Source organism: Plecotus auritus (genome assembly GCF_963455305.1).
Source record: "Plecotus auritus genome assembly, chromosome: X".
Classification (NCBI taxonomy): Eukaryota; Metazoa; Chordata; class Mammalia; order Chiroptera; family Vespertilionidae; genus Plecotus; species Plecotus auritus.
This window is the reverse complement of record NC_137784.1, coordinates 21,299,475-21,323,336: the sequence shown is the minus strand read 5'-3', so window position 1 is coordinate 21,323,336 and position 23,862 is coordinate 21,299,475. Positions and strand designations below refer to the sequence as shown.

Here is a 23,862-nt window from a genome sequence, read left to right as displayed (position 1 = left end):
ATTCAAGTATATTGAATACCCATATTGGACTAGACTCTATTCTAGGCACAGAGAATTCAGCCATGGATAAAACGCAGAATGACACCGAAAAGTAATTTACCATGCTGACAAACAACATATTCGTCACTCAGCTTGCCTCTGCAGTGTGGTGGATATTGGTTTATTGCCTTTCTACTCTACATCGGCCTATCCACCCTTTTTGTCTGTTCTTTGAAAATGGACCCGGACCCTGGAAACTTCTGCTAGCTGCCACTGAAGCGCTGTTGGTAGAGGGTGCTGAAGAGACATTGCGGGCAGCAAAGGGTTGTGCTCCCTGGTCCAAGTGTGTTTGCTGGAAGGGCTCTTGCCGAGGGCAAGGCTTCTCCAGCAACCGGTTCCTGGCACTCAGGGCCAGGCAGCCAGCAGCTTGGCAATTTTGTACCATAGCCTCACGTGAGACACTTTCCCACAAACGGCTTTCGCAGGTGCTTTAGAGGAGGAGTGTTTGTCAAATTACAGAGAGCAGATTTGCAAGTTCAGCCAGTGTGGCACTTCAGTGATGTGGGAGCCCTGACCAGAGCACACTGGAGGTTAAAGGCCCACTTGCCGTCCGCAAGCATGCAGGCAGTATTACCAGGGTAAAGGCCCCTTTGGCCTATGCATGCGCGAGGCAGTGACTCAGCAGCAGCACTATATGTACTTTGCAAGCACACCCTTATGTAACCTGTTTATATCAATATAGCACTAAAGTCACTAATTAGCACGAGGCCTCTTTTGTTTGAGCGTGTATATAAGATGCCACTGACCAGCCAGTTGTTGGCTGATTTGTTCGTAATAAAGCATATCCCACCTACCTACTATAACTTGTATGTTCTTCCAATTTCCTACACCCGGAAGGGTCAAGTCCTTGGCTGAGGAACTTGCACTACCCAGGTCAACTGCTTGGGAGGTATAGTGATATGCTCATCACTATACCACCAACCATTCAGTAAGCCATGCACTTTCCCAGTAAGGTTTGGATCTCACTCTGGACTTTGGAAGATAGGGGCTTTTCCTTGGATGCTGTATATCAGCCATAGGGTTACGAGCAACCTTTATTCTTTTTTTTTTAAATATATTTTATTTATATTTTACAGAGAGGAAGGGAGAGGGACAGAGAGCCAGAAACATCGATGAGAGAGAAACATCGATCAGCTGCCTCCTGCACACCTCCCACTGGGGATGCGCCCGCAACCCAGGTACTTGCCCTTGACCGGAATTGAACCCGGGACCCTTCAGTCTGCAGGCTGATGCTCTATCCACTGAGCCAAACCAGTTTTGGCCACGAGCAACCTTTATTCTTTTGAGTTCTCTTTTGCTATAGACTGAATGTTTGTGTCCTCCTAAAAGTTATACCTTGAAGCTCTAACCATGAATGTGATAGTACTTGGGGAGATAGGTATGTTTAAATGAGATTATCAGGCCAGTACCCTCATGAAAGAATTAGTGCTGTTAGAAGAGACACCAGCACTTCCCCTCCTGAATTTTTCCTTTCCTTCTTCCCCCCGCCCTTCAGGTGCTCATCTGTAAACCAGAAAGAGGGCTCTCACCAGAAACCAAAGCAACCAGCGCCTTCACCTTGGAAATCTCAGCCCCCAGAGCTGTGAGAAATACATTCCTGCTATATAAGCCACCTAGTCTATGGTATTTTGTATGATAACCTGAGCAGATTATTAGATCTTTCTCAGTAGCCAATCCTTCATTATGCCAATATCTTGTTACATTTAATAATATCTCTCTATATAAGGCTAATATGCAAAGTGTCCCCTCAGGAGTTCGACCGGGAGACCAGGAGTTCAAATGCTCACTATGATGTGGGCTGACCACCAGGGGATGGTGCAGAACATGGGGGGGGGGGGGCGCGACCAGTGGTGGTGGTGCTGAGGGAGCAAGGGAAAGAGAAGGCGGGGAGGTGGGGAGGTGGGGAGGCAGGGAACCTGATCGGCCCTGATCGCCAGCCAGGCCTAGGGACCCTACCTGTGCACGAATTTCATGCACTGGGCCTCTAGTTTTTTTATATAAACTTTCCTTATTAAAATTAGTGTGTGGTGTTTGTCTCTGATTGGATCCACACAGATAAAATCAGGAATAAATGTTTTATAGCCAAATAAGACAGAAACATATAATAAAAACGGGTCAAACTCCAGTAGTGGTTTCACAGCAAGAGTCAGAGGTAAATGGACACTTTGGTCTCATTTCTGGAAGCATCAGGGGGAAGTATAAAGTAGGAACCATGGTGGGAAATGTGGCTGATGGTGGTTCAGATCAGTTGGGCTTTCTTTGTTATCTGAAAGCATCATTTTCCAAATGGCATTTTGACATTATTTTTATCACCCTTCCCCCTGTGGGTGCACAAGCGCATGCACACACTCCCCCTGCCCCCCAACACACACACAAAACAGGTCTCCACTGGTCAGGTATATCACTATTAACATATTCACAGAGAAGTTGTGAATTTCCTGCTTAGAGAGGGCAGTTGCCCAATACTTAGCAAGATAATCAATGTGACAGCTCACAGAATACAAATACCAAGCCAAAGGCAAAAACCAAGAAAAGAGGACCCCTAATAGCAGTAGCATCTGAGTATTGCCATCAGGGTTTAACTCACTAATGATTAAAAAAGAGGACAGGATGAATAATGTAGAATTTGAGAGAAGGGAAATTATCAAGATGAAAAGGAAGATGTACTTTATAACAAAGAAGGCACATAATTTATTGAATTATCTATGTTTCTTATCTTAAAATAAGACATAACACCTAATGAGCACTTAACTAGGGCTGAGTTTACAAATTTTCATTTACCCTCCACAAAAACATCTATTAAGGCTTTTCAATTCATTGTTCCCTCCATTTCCTACCAACCAACTGCATGCCTTCCTTCCTACCTTCCTTCCTACCTTCCTTCAAGTATTACCTCCCCAGAGAGGCCTTTTCTAACTGCCTTTCTCAAACACCAGCGTCCTGTTCTGGTCACTAGATCCAGATTCTACATTAATATTTTTTCATAGGACTTACTGCTATCTGATGTTACGCTATGTACCCACTTTTTTTTTCCTTTCTGTCCTACCAACAGAATGTAAGCCCCTTGAGGTCAATGACTTTGTCCTTCTAACTCACTTCTTTTTTCTTTTTATTGATTTCAGAGAGGAAGGGAGAGGAAGAGATAGTTAGAAGCATCAAATATGAGAGAGAATGACTGACCAGCTGCCACCTGCATATTCCTAGTCATGTGCCCTGACCGGGAATTGAACCGTGACCTCCTGGTTCATAGGTCAATGCTCAACCACTGAGCCACACCAGTTGGGCCTAACTCACTTCTTGAGCTCCAGTGCTTGGAATTATGCTGCTAACCAGCTCAACACACATGTAGTAATTGAAAAGTGAATGATTGAGTAAATAAATTAACAACTAAATGTTACAACTGAAGAAACTCAATGAAAGCTAATAAGTGGAAGTCCTAGGATTCTCACCCAGCTATGTCTGACTCTAGAATTCATTTTCCCTACCACCATAGTATAGTTTCCTGATAAACTTATTATCAACTTCACAATTATTCTTTAATTTAGTTAATTTAAACTACTAAACTTTTGTCTAAGACCCCTAGTAAAGATCTGTATTTGATACTGTCTAGAGAAAAGGTGCTGGAAGCTTGGTGGACATCAGCAATGTCTAAGTCATTGCCATCATCCCTGTCAATGCTGCAGAAGTGGCACACCACATTAAATAGGATGACATAACTGTACACAAATAGAGATGTCAAGGTTATATAATTACATGTGGCATTTATCGACAAAATTTCGTACCTTTGACCCATTACATGAAATTAATCCTTAGTGTGATTTAATTTAATTTAATTGTTTAAAGTATTACAAATAGTAGTACATATGGTCTGTCTCCTTTTTTCCATATTGTCCTTCCCCCAGCCTCCCCTACCCCTAGCACATGCCCTCACCCCCCCCCCCCTCAGTGCCGTACGCCCATTGGTTGTGCTTATATGCATGCATGCATGCAAGTCCTTTGGTTGATCTCTTACCTCCCTCCCCCTCCCCAGCCTTCCCGCTGTAATTTGACAGTCTGTTTGATGCTTCTCTGCCTTTGTATCTATCTTTTTGTTCATCAGGTTATAATGTTCTTTAATATCCATAAATGAGTGAGATCATGTGGTATTTTTCTTTCACTGACTGGCTTATTTCACTTAGCATAATGCTCTCCAGGTCCATCCATGCTGCTGCAAATGGTAAGAATTCCTTCTTTTTATAGCAGCATAGTATTCCTTTGTGTAGATGTACCATAGTTTTCTAATCCACTCACTGCAGGTGGGCATTTAGGCTGTTTCCAACTCTTAGCTATGGTGAATTGTGCTGCTATGAACATAGGGGTGCATATATCCTTGATTGGTGTTTCTAGTTTCTTGGGATATAGTCCTAGAAGTAGTATTACTGGATCAAATGGGAGTTCCATTTTTAACTTTTTGAGGAAACACCATACTCTTTTCCACAATGGCTGCACCACTATGCATTCCCACCAACAATGAAGGAGGGTTCCTTTTTCTCCGCATCCTCTCCAGCACTTGTCGTTTGTTGATTTGTTGATAATAGCCATTCTGACAGGTGTGAGGTGGTACCTCATTGTTGTTTTGATTTGCATCTCTCGGATGATTAGTGATTTTTAGCATGTTTTCATATGTCTCTTGGCTTTGTGAATGTCCTCTTTCAAAAGGTGTCTATTTAGATCCTTTGTCCATTTTTTATTTGATTGTTTACCTTCATTTTGTAAAGTTGTATGAGTTCCCTGTAAATGTTGGAGATTAAACCCTTATCAGAGATAACATTGGCAAATATGTTCTCCCATGCAGTGGGCTTTCTTGTTGTTTTGTTGATGGTTTCTTTTGCTGTGCAGAAGCTTTTTATTTTGATGTAGTCCCATTTGTTTATTTTCTCCTTAGTCTCTCTTGCCCTAGGATCTATGTCTGTAAAGATATTGCTATGACATATGTCTGCAATTTTGCTGCCAATGGAGTCTTGTAGGATTTTTATGGTTTCCCATCTTACATTCAAGTCCTTTAGCCATTTTGAGTTTGTTTTTGTGTACGGTGTAAGTTGGTGATCTAGTTTCTTTTCTTTTTTATTTTTATTTATTTATTTATTTATTGCATGTCTCTTACCAAATTTCCCAGCACCATTTATTAAAGAGACTGTTTTGTCTCCATTGTATGCTCTTGCTTCCTTTGTCAAATATTAATTGAGCATAATGGCTTGGGTCAATTTCTGGGTTCTCTATTCTGTTCCATTGGTCTATATGTCTGTTCTTGTGCCAGTACCAGGCAGTTTTGAGAACCATGGCTTGGTAATATATCTTGATGTCTGGTATTGTGATCCCTCTAACTTTGTTCTTCTTTCTCAGGGTAGCTGTGGCTATGCAGGGTCTTTTTTATTCCAGATGAATTTTTGGAGAGTTTGTTGTAGATCTTTGAAATATGCCATTGGTATTTTAATAGGTATTGCATTGAATTTATAATTTGCTTTATGTAGTATGGACATTTTAATGATGTTAATTCTACCAATCCATGAACATGGTATGTTATTCTATTTGTTTATGTCTTCCTCTATCTCTTTTTTCCATGTCCAGTAGTTTTCCAAGTACAGGTGTTTTATGTCTTTAGTTAAGTGTATGTTAATTTTTTGGTGCAATGGTAAATGGGATTGTTTTTTTTTTTTTCATTTATCTTTCTGTGAGTTCATTATTGGTGTATAAAAAGGCCATAGATGTCTGGTTGTTAATTTTGTATCCTGCTACATTGCCAAATTCATTTATTAAGTCTAGTAGTTTTTAGATGGAGTCTTTGGGGTTTCTATGTATAGTATCATGTCATCTGTGAATAAGGACCGTTTTACTTCTTTTCCAATTTGGATGCCTTTTATTTCTTCTTGTCTGATCACTATGGCTAGCACTTCTAGTACTATGTCGAACAGGAGTGTTGAAAGTGGGAATCCTTGTCTTGTTCCTGTTCTTAGGGGAAATGAGTTTAGTTTTTGCCCATTGAGTATGATGTTGGCTATAGGTTTGTCATATAGGGCCTTTATTATGTTGAGGTATGTTTCCTCTATTCCCACTTTGCTGAGAGTTTTTATTAAGAAAGGGTGTTGGATTTTGTCAAATGCTTTTTCTGCATCCATTGAGATGATTATGTGATTTTTGTCTCAGTTTGTTTATGTGATGTATCACATTTATTGATTTGCGGATATTGTACCATCCTTGCATCCCCAGAATAAATCCCACTTGGTCATGATGTATGATCTTTCTAATGTACTGCTGAATCCGATTTGCTAGAATTTTGTTGAGGATTTTAGTATCTATGTTCATCAAGGATATTGGCCTGTAGTTCTCTTTTTTTGTGGTGTCTTTATCTGGTTTTGGGAGTAGGGTAATGCTGGCTTCATAGAAAGAGCATCGAAGTGTGCCTTCCTCTTCTATTTTTTGGAATAGTCTGAGGAGGATAGGTTTCAGTTCTTCTTTGAATGCTTGGTACAACTCCCCTGTAAAGCCGTCCAGACCAGGGCTTTTGTTTGCTGGAAGACTTTTGATCGCTGTTTCGATTTCTTCAGTAGTTATCGGCCTATTCAGGTTTTTTATTCTTCTTGCTTGAGTTTTGGAAGCTTGTATTTTTCTAAGAATAAGTCCATTTCATCTAGGTTGTCCATTTTATTGGAATAGAGTTTTTCATAGTATTTTTTCATAATCATTTGTATTTCTGTGGGATTGGTTGTTACTTCACCTTTTTCATTTCTAATTTTATTTGGGTCCTCTCTCTTTGCTTCTTGGTGAGCGTGGCTAGATGTTCATCAATCTTGTTTATCCTTTCAAAGAACCAGCTCTTGGTTTTGTTGATCTTCTGTATTTTTTTTTTTTTTTTTTTTTTTGGTCTCTATGCCATTTAGCTCCACTCTGATTTTTATTATTTTCTTCCTTCTGCTTACGCTGGGCTTTTCTTGTTGCTCTCTTTCTAACTCTTTGAGTTGTAGAGTTAGATAATTTATTACCATTGTTTCTTGTTTTTTTGAGGTAGGCCTGTAGAGCTATGAACTTCCCTTTCAAGACTGCTTTCACTGTATCCCATAGATTTTGGATTGTTGTGTTTTCATTGTCGTTTGTTGCTATGATGCTTTTTATTTATTCTTTGATCTCTCTGGTAACCCAGTTATTGTTTAATACCATGCTATTAGCCTCCAGGTAGTTGATTTCATTTTATGCCATTGTGATCTGAGAAGATGCTTGATATTATTTCTATCTTCTTGAATTTGAAGAGACTTTACCTGTGTCCCAACATATGGTCTATCTTTGAAAATGACCCATGTGCACTTGAGAAGAATGTATATATTCTGTGGCTTTGGGGTGAAATGTTCTGAAGATGTCAATTAATTCCATCTGATCTAGTGAGTCATTTAGGATTGATATTTCTTTGCTGATTTTTTGTTTAGAAGATTTGAAGATTTGTCTAGTGGTGTTAGTGGGATATTAAAAGTCCCCTACTATGACTGTATTGCTGTCAATCTCTCCCTTGATAGCCTCCAAAAGTTTTTTTATGTATTTGGGTGCTCCTGTATTGGGTGCGTATATGTTTACCAGAGTTATATCTTCTTGTTGGATTGCTCCCTTTAGTATTATGAAGTGGCCTTCCTTATCTCTTGTTATGTCCTTCACTTTGAGATCTAAGTTGTCAGATATAATTATTGCTACCCCATCTTTTTTTTTTTTTCATTTCCGTTCGCCATCAGTCTGTGTGAGTCCTTTTTTCTGAGGTAGGTTTCCTGTAGACAGCAGATATATGGGTCACGTTTTCTTATCAACTCAGCTACCCTAAGTCTTTTGATTGGGTCACTTAATCCATTTACATTTAAAGTTAATATCAATAGGTACTTGTTTGTTGCCATTTTTATTCTTTACCCCTGTGTTCCTTCTTTGCTTCCTATTTCTTCTTTTTACAGAATACACTTTAGCATTTCTTGCATTGCTGGTTTGGTGGTGATAAAGTCTCTTAGTCCTTTTTTGTCTGTGAAGCTCCTTATTTCACCCTCAGTTTTGATTGATAGCCTTGCTGGGTACAGTATTCTTAGATTCAGACCTTTCCTTTGCATGACTTGGTATATTCCCTTCCATTCCCTTCTGGCCTGATGAGTTTCTGTTGAGAAACCTGTCGTTAACCTGATGTGGGATCCTTTGTAGGTAACTTTCAGTCTCTCTCTGGCCACTTTTAAGATTCTTACTTTGTTGTTGGTGTTTGACAATTCAAGTATAATATGCCTTGGTGTCAGTCTTTTGGGGTTCATTTTGTTTGGGACTCTGTGAGCTTCTTGGACTTGTGCGAGTTTTTTCTTCCCTGATCAGGGAAGTTTTCTGCCATTATTTATTCAAACAGGTTTTCTATTCTTTGCTCAGTTTCCTCTCCTTCTGGCATCCTTATTATGTGGATGTTGTTTCTTTTTGTATTGTCCCAACGTTCCCTTAGGCTCTCCTCCTGTTTTTTAAGTTGTTTTTTTTTTAGATGCTGCTCTGCTTGGGTATTTTTTCCTACCTTGTCTTCTAGCTCACTAGAAGTCTTCCGCTTCTTCTAGTCTACTGTTGATGCTTTCTATTGAGTTCTTTATTGCAGTGATGTCATTTTTCACTTCTTCTTAGTTCTTCTTCATTTCTTCTTGGTTCTTACACATATTGTTGAATTTGTTTTCCAACCTTTTCAGTGACCTTATGAACATTTCTCTGAATTCTTTTTCTGACAGAACTTGCTTGTCGCCATTTTCTTTACTTTCTTTTCTGGTGATGCCTCCTTTTCTTTCATATGTTGGCTGTTTCTTTGTCTCCCTATGATCTCTCCTCTCCGGTTGTTTGGTTATGTAGCTCACTCTCTCCTGTGTTGACTGAAAGGCACAAAAATACAACACAACAAGGCACAATGCACAAGGCACTGAACACAAATGTATTCATTATACTTTCTCTTGGAGAAATCCGAACTTTCCGTTATAAGGTGCAGAGCTCGCTCCGGAGTCTGCAAATACGGAGTCTGCGTATTTGTGCTGCTTGAGATGCAGTGTTTGTGGGTTTGCAGTTGGTCCCTGGGTGTTGTGGTTGTAGAGTCCTGGGAGGTATCTGATACTTCCTAGTTGAAAGTAAGGCTAGGCTTCTGATCACAGCCACTCTCCCCTTCAAGATGGCACGGTCTCTGCGGCAGAGCCGGTCACTCTGGGAGAGATTTCAGCAGCAGCGAAGACTGCCCGGTCAGGGGAGCCTGGTCCGGCAGTCCCCAACAACAGTCCCTTGGAATATAGCTGTCCCTCACTCACAAATAGACACTCCCCGTACGTCCACACCCTCTCCTTTTGTTCTCTCACTCACACACTATCTTGCAGCCTGCCTTCCCATTGGCAGCCATCTTTGATCCCCTGGGATTTTATTTTTAAAAGTTATAATTCTGGTGATAAGCAATGTCTTGTTTTACCAGTATCTGAATTACAATACAATTCTAGAATCAAATGACAGGTCATCTGCCACAGAGGATGTCACTGCCAGTGAAAAAGGCAGAAACACTTTCAAAGTAGCAGTATCAATAGATAGTTACTCAAACTCTCAGAAGATTTGTAAGAGAAAGTAAAATGCTTGAAGTGAAAGGAAAAAATATTTAGTCTAAAATGTTAGCAACAAATTAGATCAAGACACAAACTGTCAGCTTTCTAATGGGAGAGGAGTAGGCGGGGCTGGATGAAAGAAGGTACAAAGATTAGCCAAAGAACATATATGCATAACCAATGGACAGAGACAACGGTATAGTACAGTGGTCGGCAAACTGTGGCTCACGAGCCACATGCGGCTCGCGAGCCGCGGTTTGCCGCTCTGTTGACTAATGAGTTTGCCAACCACTGATATAGTAGGTCTTTGGGTTATGTCGGCGTTCCGTTCCTACAGTGCGACTTATACGATTTTCACTGTAAGTCAGAACCCACCTACATAAGCACGTACATCACTCACATGGAGCACGTACACAGCAGTAATGAAGTGAAACAGTAAAAAACATTTAAAAGAAAGATAACAATTCCTGACCTTTACTTGTGGTAAATAAATAATGAAAAACATAAAGCACATATGTACATACGTCAAAATGATGGAACTTTTTTTTTTTAATAAATAAATGGGAGATGGCGAGGTAACCATGAAACAATATACAACAAGTCTGATGTAACCTGAGGCTGTCTGTATAGTGATAGTCAGAGGTGGGGGGAGGGGGCGGGAGGGCTGGTTGGAGATGGGCAAAGGATGGGAAAATTGGGTCATCTTTAATAGTGTCAACAATAAAAATAAAATGGAGAATTGTGTTGGGGATAGTCAGAGATATTAATACATTCTTTTTGAATATGCTTACTGAGAAGTGTTGAAAGAAAACCATAAATATTCTGGAAATTAGAGTTATTCAGTACTTAACTATCAATCAAGAGAAAGGTTTCAAACAGCTCACAGTTACATGCTAAGGAAAAGGCAGGGGCGAAATGAAGAAATAATAGCACCTTGGATATAAGATGCAGTTTATGTTCATTTAATGTGGAAATAGATGTAGGATGTATGGCTTAGAAACTTTTTTTTTATATATATTTTATTGATATTTTACAGAGAGGAAGGGAGAGGGATAGAGAGTTAGAAACATCGATGAGAGAGAAACATCGATCAGCTGCCTCCTGCACACCTCCCACTGGGGATGTGCCCGCAACCAAGGTACATGCCCTTGACCGGAATCGAACCCGGGACCTTTCAGTCCGCAGGCCGACGCTCTATCCACTGAGCCAAACCGGTTTCGGCAGGCTTAGAAACTTTTACTACCATTAGACTAAATGTATGATGTTCAAAATAAACTATACAATTATTATAATGTAATATTTTTTTGGAAAAGATGGAAAATAATATAAAGAATAATTCAAGATATTTTCAAATTATTTAGATAAATATCTAAATAAATTATGGATATGTTGCCTTTTCCAATAATTAAGACATTTAATTAAATGAAATAAATGATGACTGATATTTTTTCCTTTGTAAACATTTTCTATCATTTGTGCAATTTCTCACACTATGTATCACTTTTTTTCCTAAGTCATTTGAAAATAAGTTAAAGCAAATACATAATGATATTTCACCCCTAAATACTTCAGTATTCATGTCCTTATGAATAAAGTTATTTTTTCTTATATAGAAACAAAATATTTTTTTAATCTTTTGGCACAAATCATAAGATAGCAGGACATATCTTTAAGATCTCAAATCTTGTCCTAGCTAGTGTGGCTCACTAGGCTGGCCATCATACCATGCACCAAAGGGTTGCAGGTTCTGTTCCTGGCCAGGACACATGCCTGGGTTGCAGGCTTAATCCCTGGTAGGGGGGCATGCGGGAGACAGTGGATCAAAGTTTCACTCCCACATCAATGTTTCTCTCTTTCTCTCCCTTCTCTCTCTAAAAAACAATTAAAGAAAATAGGGTGGCCCACACCGGTTTGGCTCAGTGAATAGAGCTTTGGCCTGTGGACTAAAGGGTCACGGTTCGATTCCGTTCAAGGGCACATGCCCTGGTTGCAGGCTCAATCCCCAGTAGGGGGCATACAGGAGGAGGCTGATCAATTATTTTCTCTCATCACTGATGTTTCTATCTCTCTCTTCCTCTCTGAAATCAATAAAAATGTTTTTAAAAGACTCATATTGGCTTTGAATCTTTATTTTTCTTTTCTTATTGTTTTAAAAGTGATATGAGAAATAACTTAACACTGTGCCTGGAATCCAGTGGATTTTCTCTTCTCCATCCTCATATTGAACAGGAACAGGAAAAGCTCCAGTGTTTCAGTAAACATAAGCAAATGCACATTGTACAAGTAAATTTCAATTGTTTTTTTTTTGGGGGGGTGTTGTTGTTATTCTGGGCAAAATGAATTGATAATACCTTGATACATAGGGTCTATCTTTTAAAAATGGAACAATTTCTACTTACCTTAAATAATTTTTCATTCTTTTAATTATTTTGTGTTTTCTAATATACACATTTATTAGCATGTATAATATTAATTAGTACTTGCTTTCATATATTTCATTCACCACTTTAATGCTAGAACTTTGAGAACTGAGACTTTACCATATATCTTTGTCTATATGTATGTATGTATCTATCTACCAACCTATTACCATCCATCTAAATTTATATCCAATTATATATCTATAGTTATTTCCATATCTATTTGCTTTATCATTGTGATGGACTGAATAGATGTTCATTTAAATTGGTACTGAAAACGTGTATGTTGGCTATCAGTACAAGCACTCATAACATTTTATAGGTATTTTTAACCTTACTAATTTTGGAAAAAATTAACTATGCATTTCCCTTTTTTATAATATTGCAAAGCAATTCATTTTTGTTACACAGAATAATTTTATTCCACAGAACTGCACATAGTTGAGAACTCAGTACATTTTTATTCATTTTTTAAACCTGATGCACTCTGTTTTACATTTATTGTACATACTATTATGGTATTTATTTAGTATTTATTTAGTTCATGTGTACCTCCACAAAAACCCTCTATGTGGACAACAAAATGGATAAGGGTATGAGCCTACTGATAGGTCAAAAAAAAAAACATTGCCAGCTTTAGGCATTTTATACCGTTGGACACTTATTGGACACTGGATTAAATATCAACATGATGAGAAACAGACCACAACGGTGATCTCATTTAATCTCTTTCACATTTCAGAGGCACCTCACAGGGAAAGGCCTGTTGGAGGACAGGACACCTACCCAGCAAATTGATCCTTTAAAGAGAGAGTTACAGTGCTTATGGCACATATTGGCTTTAATTTTGTGTTAGAGCACAGACCAGAAGAGAATTTTATTTTTAAAGATTGCAAGTTATAAAAGGTTTTAAAATGTAACAACAATTCCAAACGGGATATCGTTACCAGCAGCGAACACATAAAATAATAATGTATCAGCGTTCAAATACTGTTTCAGTGTAATTCCACATATGTCATAGACCACCTACTATATGCAACTCACTGTTCTACAACAAAGATTATTGACAGTAGTGCTAACCTTGAGGAGTTCATCTTTTAGTAGAAAAAGGCTAGAGAAATTCCAAGAGTAAAAACAGCATTGAAGGAAACACACAGTAAGAGGTTTGTTCTATTTTAACCCACTACTGTTTTCGCTTTTACGAATAAACTAATGGAACAGAAATCTGACTGGGGAGATCAACAAGAATTTAATAAAGAGATGGAATATGAATTGTGCCTCTATTCAAAATTTGATAATTAGGAAGAGAAAATTCCAAGGCAATTAGATATTTCAGTTAGATAGAATAGTAAATGGTAAGGTTCTAAAATGGTGGAATGGGATGGGAAGGAGAAGAATGTAACCAGATGAAAATAAGAACAGAAAGGTGGGTTTGCAAAACACCATGCCAAGAAACTTGAACTTAGCCCCATAGCCCAGTAGTTTACAATTTTAATACATATCAGAATCATTTGGAGGAGTTGTTAAAAGACAGATTGTTTGGCTTCACCATCAGACTTTTAGGTTCAGAAAGCGTTGATTGGGACCTAAGAATCTGCATTTCTTTAAAAAGTTTCCAGGTGATGATTCTGGATGACACTCTTCAGAAGAACTGCTCTTGTCAATTTAGACAGTAGGGAATGTCTGTGAAGAGAGTGGTATTATCTGATCTAAATTTTCGGAAGATCATTCTAGTGGCAACATCAAGAATGGATTAGATAGCTGGGAGCAGTGGCAATATCAAGAATGGATTAGACAGCCGGGAGACCACTTAGAAAGTTCTTAGAATAGAACTGAAGGAAAAAGTAGCAAAGGGTATGAAAAGTAAATGGGGGGGAATTATTGAGTTAGAACTAACAGGATGGAGAGATCAGATGAGAGATATGAGGAAGGGGCAGTCAAGGATCACTTTGAGGTTTCAAACCAGGATTCCCAAGAGAATCGTAACATCATTAATAGAAATATGGAGCAGAAGTGGGGTCCAGGTGGCAGGTGAAACGTGTGGTTGGGGTAGAAGACTCCTTCATCATCTTACAACACTTCTCCTGCCTTTATTGTAGGTGTTTATACGGCAGAACATTGTTGCTTGTGTTGTCTGGTCTGTGCAACAAAAGCACTTCAGTGTATCTTTTTTCATATTATGAGCTCGGCTGGGCATTCAAGTCCCCTAAAGTTAGGGAAAAATTCAATGGAAATGAAAATGAAGTGTGTAGTGTATTTTAATATGCATTTTCTTTCTTGAGAATAATATCACACAGAATAATTGTCTATTTGATTAAATTCTTGCAGAGATTGTAGGGGGGATTAAACACAGTTTGTGTATTGCTCTTTCAAGTGAATTTCTTAGAATTAAAAAAAAGGTTAGAGCCATTTTTTTAGTGATGTTGAGTTCTATTTTTACCACTGTGGAAGAGGTCTCATGAAAATACACAATACGCCATACACATATCAGCTTTACACACAACTATTTTGGCATTCATCTGCATTTTTATGTATAATCACATATCTATTATGATGGTTTATCATTCTTGTCATGGATGTAAAAATAACATTCATTTCATTTGTGCAGAATGCTTTTACTTACATAGTATTTTCATAAACATTATCAACCTTAAGCAAGAAAAAGTGTGGCAATAAATTCACAAAAAAGTCACAGGGAAATTTTGTGTTTTTTCATGTTTAAAGAATCAAGAACAGGGGGAAAAAATCAAGTATAGATGGTTTCCCTGGACTTTAAACTACTTTCCAGAGATTTTGTTGACATGCTTTCAGGTACTCCTTCAATAATCATAGCAAGTAGAAATCTATGTTTAGACAATATAAAGTTACATTGATTCAGACTTTGTTGTTCTTGATTTTGATCTTTCCTGCCTTTGGGAGTGCAGCCTCTGGGAGTGGGGCAAATTTGTGTACATTTTTTAGGGCTGGATCAGTTTGAGAGGATGTGTTTCTGTGAAACAATTGTATTGAACAGTTGTTAATATGGACATCTACTAAATTCAAAGAAAATTTAAGTTGTTTTAGTGTTACTTAGCAATTAAAAGATCTGCAAGTGCTGGCTTAAGTGAGATTATCTTCATAGCCTGTTTATTAATACTGACTAAACTCAAAATTAGAGAAATCTTCTGGCCTAACAGATGCTACCTAATGATAGCATTTATTGCTTACTTATTGTTATTTCCATAAAACTTCAAATTCTCAGGGAGTGGCATTTTGCTTTTTATATGGTTACGGAGGAACATATAATCTTGCATGATTCATCCAGCTCAATATCCTTTCTTTGGCTGCTTTACCAAAAAGCTATAATTAGGTTCCATTATATACCCTAGACTCTTAGTAGTCACACCATGACCCTTTCCTTTCATATGTATCAAACAGAAAAAATCTGAACTTAGGGAAGGAAGGAATGATTTTACAGTATTTAGTGTGAGCCACCTCTGGAAGGAGGCATTCATTGATTCATTCTTTATTTCAACAAATATTTAAGGGCAACTTACTATAGCTAGGCATTGCTGGGGCTTGAATAAAGCATTTGATAAAATCTATACATATAAAACCCTAATATACAGGGAGGAGGGAATAATGGCGGCGGAATAGACAGACGTGTTCCGAGCCTTGTCCCGGAGCAGAAAGAAAGAACAGCTGAGGGTCGCGCAAGGAGTGTTTGTTGGCTGGTTGGGAGACAGCTGAATTCCAGAAGGAGGTGGGGGACTGCTGAACGGGGTTCCCCTGACCTGGCAGCACGAACTGCGGCTGGGTCCCCTCACGGAGCTGCGGGCTTGGACGCGGAGTCTGCGCCATCTTGATCCGGAAAGTGGAGCTTATCTGAAGCCTGAGAATCCACAACGGCGGCACCCCAGGAACAGCTGCGAGCCCCAGAACAACGCTCCCCAACTGGCGCAAGCGCACGGGTTCAGAGAAGCTCTACACTCCACCACGGAAAGGTCAGATTTCGCCTGGGATAAGGTGAGGTCTCTGGTCCCGGCGGGAGAGAGGAACGCGCGTTTTGCGGGAGCTGGAGGACCAGGGAAGTCTGTGCCTAGAAAAATCCGTGGCTGTAGGGGCTGGCGTGATCTGTGACTGTGGAAAGGGGTCCTCAGAGCTGCTAAGAGAAGGGCACTCTAAAAAGCAACCCATTTTGATCTGAAGTGCAAGGACACCCTAAGAATTTCAGGCAGTCCAGACTTACGCGCAGCCCGTGCGCTCCCTGGGTGCCGGGGCTTACTCGCAGTCCCGGAATTCGCACACTTGGGCTTTTTCCTCTTCAAATCCTTGCATCTGATTACTAAGCCCAATACATAGGATCACCCAGTTGGGGACACCCTGGGAGACTGCAGGGGAAGGTTGTTTTTCTGGAACCTGGGGATCGGAGCGGGGAGTGACCATCAGAGAGCCAGCTCTGAGGCAGCCCACTCCCACAGGCCCGTGGCGAGTGCCACAGGGAAAGAAGGCTCTAACACTGCCTAGAGAGGCCATAGATAGACCCGGAAGTCAATCCAGAAACACTGCCACCCAGGGGCTGAATCACAAATTGACTCTTGTGTAATCAAAAATAAAGGAATACGAGAAATTAAGACACACCGCCTGCTTAAAATCAGGACTGGCTTACAACACCGAAGACCAGTGGATCGCAGGGAACTGCAATACTGTCTGGACTGAGAAACAGGCGTGCCAAACAGAAAAACAGAGGAAGTGAATGACCTTCACTACTCCACATTTTATTTTTACCTTTTATTTTTTTTATTTTTTTATTTTTTTTAAATTTTCATTTTTTGCATCTTTTAATCAAGAAACTTTTTTTTCTTTTTTCATCACTTGATTTTACCTTTATAATGATTACATTTTTATTTTCAATCCGTATTATTACTACTGCTATTTTATCTTTTTTTTTTTTTTTTTTTTTTTTAAAGTGTCATTTTATTTTCTCTTCATTTTATTTTGGGATTAGGGTTCTACATTCTATTTTTTATCTTTCCTTTAGCATCGTTTTACTCTATCTCAACTCTACCTTTAGGCCATCACTCTCTTCCTAACCTCCCCCTTTTCAGTGTCCTGTTTGTCTTACCCTTTTACTGCTTTAGATTTTCCCTATTCTTTCTGTTTACCCCTTGTTAAAATTTCACCCTACTTACATATCTAATCTCCAATCCCCTGCTCCAAGTCCACATACACCTTTCCCTTCGCTGTCTGAGTTATCCATAAACTTGTCCTTATCTCTGTCCTTTTGTTGTTGTTTGCTTGAATGTAGATTATATCCAATTTTTATGCTTTTTTTGTGAGATTGTTTTGCTTATTCTTCTTTTATTTATTTTTTTGTTTGTTTTGTGCTTCAGCTTTCCCTTGCCTCACTCCATATTAGTTGGTGTTGTAGTTTGTACTAATCCCCAGGCACTTGTTGCTGGCATTTGCTGGGATTAGTGATTGTTCTATTGGAGTTTTATCCCCAATATATATAGTCTGTTCCCCTTTCTCTCTTAGTCAATTTCTTGTCTCTCTTACTTTTTTTTTTCTCTTTACTTTCCCTTTTCCCAATTTCATTTTCACACTCCTTTTTTCTTTTTCTTTTTCTTTCTTTCTTTTTTCCTCTTCTTCTTTCTCTTCTATCACCTAATTTGCCTTTCTCTGGTGGTCACCTTTATTGGAGGTTATTAATATCGTGAATACATTCCTGTTCAGTGCCTTGTGAGTTGTACCTGGTAGTGCTGTATTTTGTGCCTTTAAATCAACCCAGGAGAGAGACAACTACATAACCAGACACCCAGAGAAGAGAGACCATGGGGAGACAAAGAAGCAGCACGCATATGAAAGAAAAGCAGGCATCACCAAAAAAGGAAGTAAACGAAATGGAAGCAAGCAACCTTCCAGAAAAAGAATTCAGAGAAATGGTCATAAGGTGGCTGAAAAGAATGGAAGACAAATTCGACAATATGAGCAAGAACCAAGAGGAAATGAAGAAGAACCAAGAAGAAGTGAAAAATGACATCGCTGCTGTAAAGAACTCAATAGAAACCATCAAGAGTAGACTAGAAGAAGCAGAGGACCGCATCAGTGAGCTAGAAGACAAGATGGAAAAAAATACCCAAGAAAAGCAACTTCTAGAAAAAAAAATTAAAAGGCAGGAGGAGAGTCTAAGGGAACTTTGGGACAACACGAAACAAAACAACATCCGCATAATAGGGGTTCCAGAAGGAAAGGAAGCTGAGCAAGGAATAGAAAACCTCTTTGAAGAAATAATGACAGAAAATTTCCCAGATATAGGGAAGAAAAAACCCACACAAATCCAAGAAGCTCACAGAGTCCCAAGCAAAATGAACCCCAAAAGACCGACGCCAAGGCACATTATAATTAAATTGGCAAACACCAACGACAAAGTAAGAATCTTAAAAGCAGCAAGAGAGAGACAGAAAGTTACATACAAAGGAACCCCCATCAGACTAGCAACTGATTTCTCAACAGAAACTCATCAGGCCAGAAGGGAATGGAATGAAATATACAAAGTCATGCAAAGGAAGGGGCTGAATCCAAGAATACTGTACCCAGCAAGGCTGTCAATCAAAATTGAAGGTGAAATCAGGAGCTTCACAGACAAAAAAGGACTAAGGGAATTTATTACCACCAAACCAGCAATGCAAGAAATGCTAAAGGGTCTACTGTAAAAAAAAAAAAAAAAAAAAAAAAAAAAAAGAAAGAAAGAAAGAAAGAAACAGGAAGCGAAGAAGTAACACAGGGGTAAAGAATAGGAATGGCGACAAATAAGTACCTATCAATAATAACTTTAAATGTAAATGGATTAAATGCCCCAATCAAAAGACATAGGGTAACAGATTGGATAAGAAAACACGACCCATATATCTGCTGTCTACAAGAAACCCACCTCAGAAAAAAAGACGCACACAGACTGAGGGTGAAGGGATGGAAAAAGGTTTTTCAGGCGAATGGAAATGAAAAAAAAGCTGGGGTAGCAATACTTATTTCTGACAAATTAGATCTCAAACTGAAGGACATAACAAGAGATAAGGAAGGCCATTTCATAATACTAAAGGGAGCAATCCAACAAGAAGAAATAACTCTGGTAAACATATATGCACCCAATACAGGAGCACCCAAATACATAAAAAAACTCCTGGAAGATATCAAGGGAGACATTGACAGCAATACAATCATAGTAGGAGACTTTAATACCCCACTATCACCATTGGACAAATCCTCTAAACAAAACATCAGCAAAGAAACATCAATCCTAAATGACTCACTAGACCAGATGGAATTAATTGACATCTTCAGAACATTTCACCCCAAAGCCACAGAATATACATTCTTCTCAAGCGCACATGGGTCATTTTCAAAGATAGACCATATGTTGGGACATAGGCAAAGTCTCTTCAAATTCAAGAAGATAGAAATCATATCAAGCATCTTCTCAGACCACAGGGGCATAAAACTGGAAATCAACTACAATAAAAACAACCCAAAGAAATCAAACACATGGAGACTAAACAGCATGCTATTAAACCATGACTGGGTTACCAGAGAGATCAAAGAAGAAATAAAAAACATCATGACAACAAATGACAATGAAAACACTACAATCCAAAATCTATGGGACACAGCGAAAGCAGTCTTGAGAGGGAAGTTCATAGCTCTACAAGCCTACTGCAAAAAACAAGAAACAGGGGTAATAAATTACCTAACCCAACAACTCAAAGAGTTAGAAAAAGAGCAACAAGAAAAGCCCAGTGTAAGCAGAAGGAAGGAAATAATAAAGATCAGAGCACAGATAAACGACATAGAGACCAAAGAAACAATACAAAAGATCAACAAAACCAAGAGCTGGTTCTTTGAAAGGATAAACAAGATTGATGAACCTCTAGCCAGGCTCACCAAGAAGCAAAGGGAGAGGACCCAAATAAACAAGATCAGAAATGAAAGAGGTGAAATAACAACAGATCCCGCCGAAATACAAAGGATTGTTAAAAAATACTACGAACAACTCTATTCCAACAAACTGGACAACCTGGAGGAAATGGACATATTCCTAGAAAAATATAACCTTCCAAAACTCAATCAGGAAGAATCTAAACAGCTCAACATGCCAGTAACTATGGAAGAAATTGAAGCAGTCATCAAAGAGCTTCCGGCAAACAAAAGCCCGGGGCCAGACGGCTTCACAGGAGAGTTCTACCAAACATTCAAGGAAGAACTAAAACCTATCCTCCTCAGACTATTCCAAAAAATTCAAGAGGAAGGAACACTTCCAAGCTCCTTCTATGAAGCCAGCATCACCCTAATACCAAAACCAGATAAAGACAACACAATGAAAGAGAATTACAGGCCAATATCCCTCATGAATGTAGATGCCAAAATCCTCAACAAAATTCTAGCAAATAGGATCCAGCAGTACATCAGAAAGATCATACACCATGACCAAGTAGGGTTTATCCCAGGAATGCAAGGATGGTTCAATATCCGCAAATCAATAAATGTGATACATCACATAAACAAATTGAGAGATAAAAATCACATAGTCATATCAATTGATGCAGAAAAAGCATTTGACAAAATCCAACACCCTTTCTTGATAAAAACTCTCAACAAGGTGGGAATAGAAGGATCATACCTCAACATCATAAAAGCTATATATGATAAACCCACAGCTAACATCATACTCAATGGGCAAAAACTAAAACCATTTCCCCTAAGAACAGGAACAAGACAGGGATGCCCACTCTCACCACTCCTGTTTGACATAGTACTGGAAGTATTAGCCACTGCAATTAGACAAGAAGAAGAAATAAAAGGCATCCAAATTGGAAAAGAAGAAGTAAAGCTGTCCTTATTTGCAGATGACATGATATTGTACATAAAAAACCCGAAAGACTCCATCAAAAAGCTAACAGACTTAATAAATGAATTCGGCAATGTAGCAGGATACAAAATTAACACCAAGAAATCTATGGCATTTCTATACACCAACAATGAACTTACAGAAAGAGAGACTAAAAAAGCAATCCCATTTTCCATCGCACCAAAAAAATTAAGATACTTAGGAATAAACCTAACCAAGGAGGTAAAAGACCTATATGCGGAAAACTACAGGACACTGAAAAAAGAGATAGAGGAAGATGTAAACAGATGGAAGAACATACCATGTTCATGGATTGGTAGAATCAACATCATTAAAATGTCCATACTACCCAAAGCAATGTATAGATTCAATGCACTCCCCATTAAAATACCAACGGCGTATTTCACAGACCTAGAAAGAACTCTCCAAAAATTCATCTGGAATAAAAAAAGACCCCGAATAGCCACAGCAATCCTGAGAAAGAAGAATAAAGTAGGAGGGATCTCAATACCAGATTTCAAGCTGTATTACAAAGCCACTGTCATCAAAACAGCCTGGTACTGGCACAAGAACAGACATATAGATCAATGGAACAGAATAGAGAATCCAGATATCGACCCAAACCAATATGCGCAATTAATATTTGACAAAGGAGGCATGAGCATACAATGGAGTCAAGACAGTCTCTTTAATAAATGGTGTTGGGAAAATTGGACAGATACATGCAAAAAAATGAAACTAGATCACCAACTTACACCATACACAAAAATAAACTCAAAATGGGTACAGGACTTAAATATAAGACGGGAAACCATAAAAATACTAGAGGAATCCACAGGCAGCAAAATCTCAGACATATGCCAAAAGAACTTTTTCAGTGATACTGCCCCTAGGGCAATGGAAGCCAAACAGAAAATAAACAAATGGGACTACATCAAAATAAAAAGCTTTTGCACAGCAAAAGAAACCATCAACAAAACAACAAGAAACCCCACTGTATGGGAGAACATATTTGCAAATGGTATCACTGATAAAGGTTTAATTTCCAACATCTACAGGCAGCTTATACAACTTAATAAAAGGAAGATAAATGATCCAATAAAAAAATGGGCAACGGACCTAAATAGAAGCTTTTCGAAAGAAGACAGAAGGAAGGCCAAGAGACACATGAAAACATGCTCAAAGTCACTAATTATCCGAGAGATGCAAATCAAAACAACAATGCGATACCATCTCACACCTGTCAGAATGGCTATCATCAACAAATCAACAAACGACAAGTGTTGGCGAGGATGCGGAGAAAAAGGAACCCTCGTGCACTGCTGGTGGGAATGCAGACTGGTGCAGCCACTGTGGAGAACAGTATGGAGTTTCCTCAAAAAACTGAAAATGGAACTCCCATTTGACCCAGTAATCCCACTCCTAGGAATATATCCTAAGAAACCAGAAACACCAATCAGAAAGGATATATGCACCCCTATGTTCATAGCAGCACAATTTACAATAGCTAAGATTTGGAAACAGCCTAGTTGCCCATCAGCAGATGACTGGATCAGAAAACTATGGTACATCTACACAATGGAATACTATGCTGCCGTAAAAAAGAAGGAATTACTACCATTTGTAGGCACTTGGATGGAATTAGAGAACATCATGCTAAGTGAAATAAGCCAGTCAATGAAAGAAAAATACCACATGATCCCACTCATTTGGGGATAATGAAAAACATTATAAACTGATGAACAAAAAGATAGTTACAGAGGCAGTAAAGCATCAAACAGACTGTCAAATTACAGTGGTAAGGTTAGGGAGAGGTGGGGGAAATAAGAGATCAACTGAAGGACTTATATGCATGTATATAAGAGTAACCAACGGATGCAAAACATTGGGGGGTGAGGGCATGTATGGGAGTGGGGTGGGGGTGGGGGGCAATGGTAAGATATGTACACATATAATACCTTAATAAAAATTTGAAAAAAAAAAATAAAACCCTAATATACAAATAGACCAAATGGTGGGACAACCGAACAGCCAAACAACTGGTCGCTATGATGTGTGCTGACCACCAGGGGGCACGTGCACAACATGGTGGGAATCGGCAGCAGGCGGCAGAGCATGGAACATGGTGGGCGTTGGCTGCAGTGGGATGGTGGAGCAGGTGAGCGGGGGTGCCAGACCAAGGTGGGGCACTGGCTGCTGTCATCTGGGTGAGCCTCTGGTGTTTACTGAAAATTCTTTGTTCCCATGTGCCATGGTCCTGCCTGGCGCTTATACCTGCTGCAGGTGCCAGCCCCACTCACACCTGCTGCTGGTACTGGCCCCGATCACTTGGTGCCATCAGTGGGTGCGAGCTGCAGCTGCTGGCCCTGATTGCCCTCAGGACTTCTCCACTTCCCCTTGCTCCTGAGGGGCAATCGGGGCAGCAGCTGCAGCTTGAACCCACTGCTGGAGCCGGCCCCAACTGCTCTGTGCTGTCAGCTGGTGCGAGTGGGGCTGGTGCCATCAGCCTGTGAGAGTGGCAGCGGAGGGAGCAGGGCTGCAGGGGACCAGGGGCTGTGGCAGGAGGGGCCGGGTGGGAGTGTGGAGGATGGGCCTAGACCCACCCCTATGCCCACCACAGCCTCGAGGCTCATGATTCCTTTCAAGGTGCACAAATTGGTGCACTGGGTCCCTAGTTACTGCATATGACATTAACATTAAGCAGGGTTCCCTTCTTTTATACTAAACTTACAGCTTACCTTGTTCTCACTGTGTTGTCATGAGCAAGATGGAATATTTGTCTCAAACCTTACTTTATTTTTTCAATCTGATATTCATGGGTATTTTCAAAGCTAAACAAGGCAGTGTTGTGGGTTCCTTTTAGTGATCATTCATTAAGGTGCTTTAAAAATATTTCTTCTTTTATTACACTCTAGTCCTC

At 39.4% G+C, this 23,862-nt stretch overlaps 1 protein-coding gene across 1 annotated transcript in view; it reads right to left on the bottom strand.

Annotated features, from left to right (window-relative positions):
* IL1RAPL1 (interleukin 1 receptor accessory protein like 1) overlaps positions 1-23,862 on the bottom strand; it is a 1,468,096-nt gene that overhangs the window by 751,591 nt on the left and 692,643 nt on the right. The window lies entirely within an intron of this gene.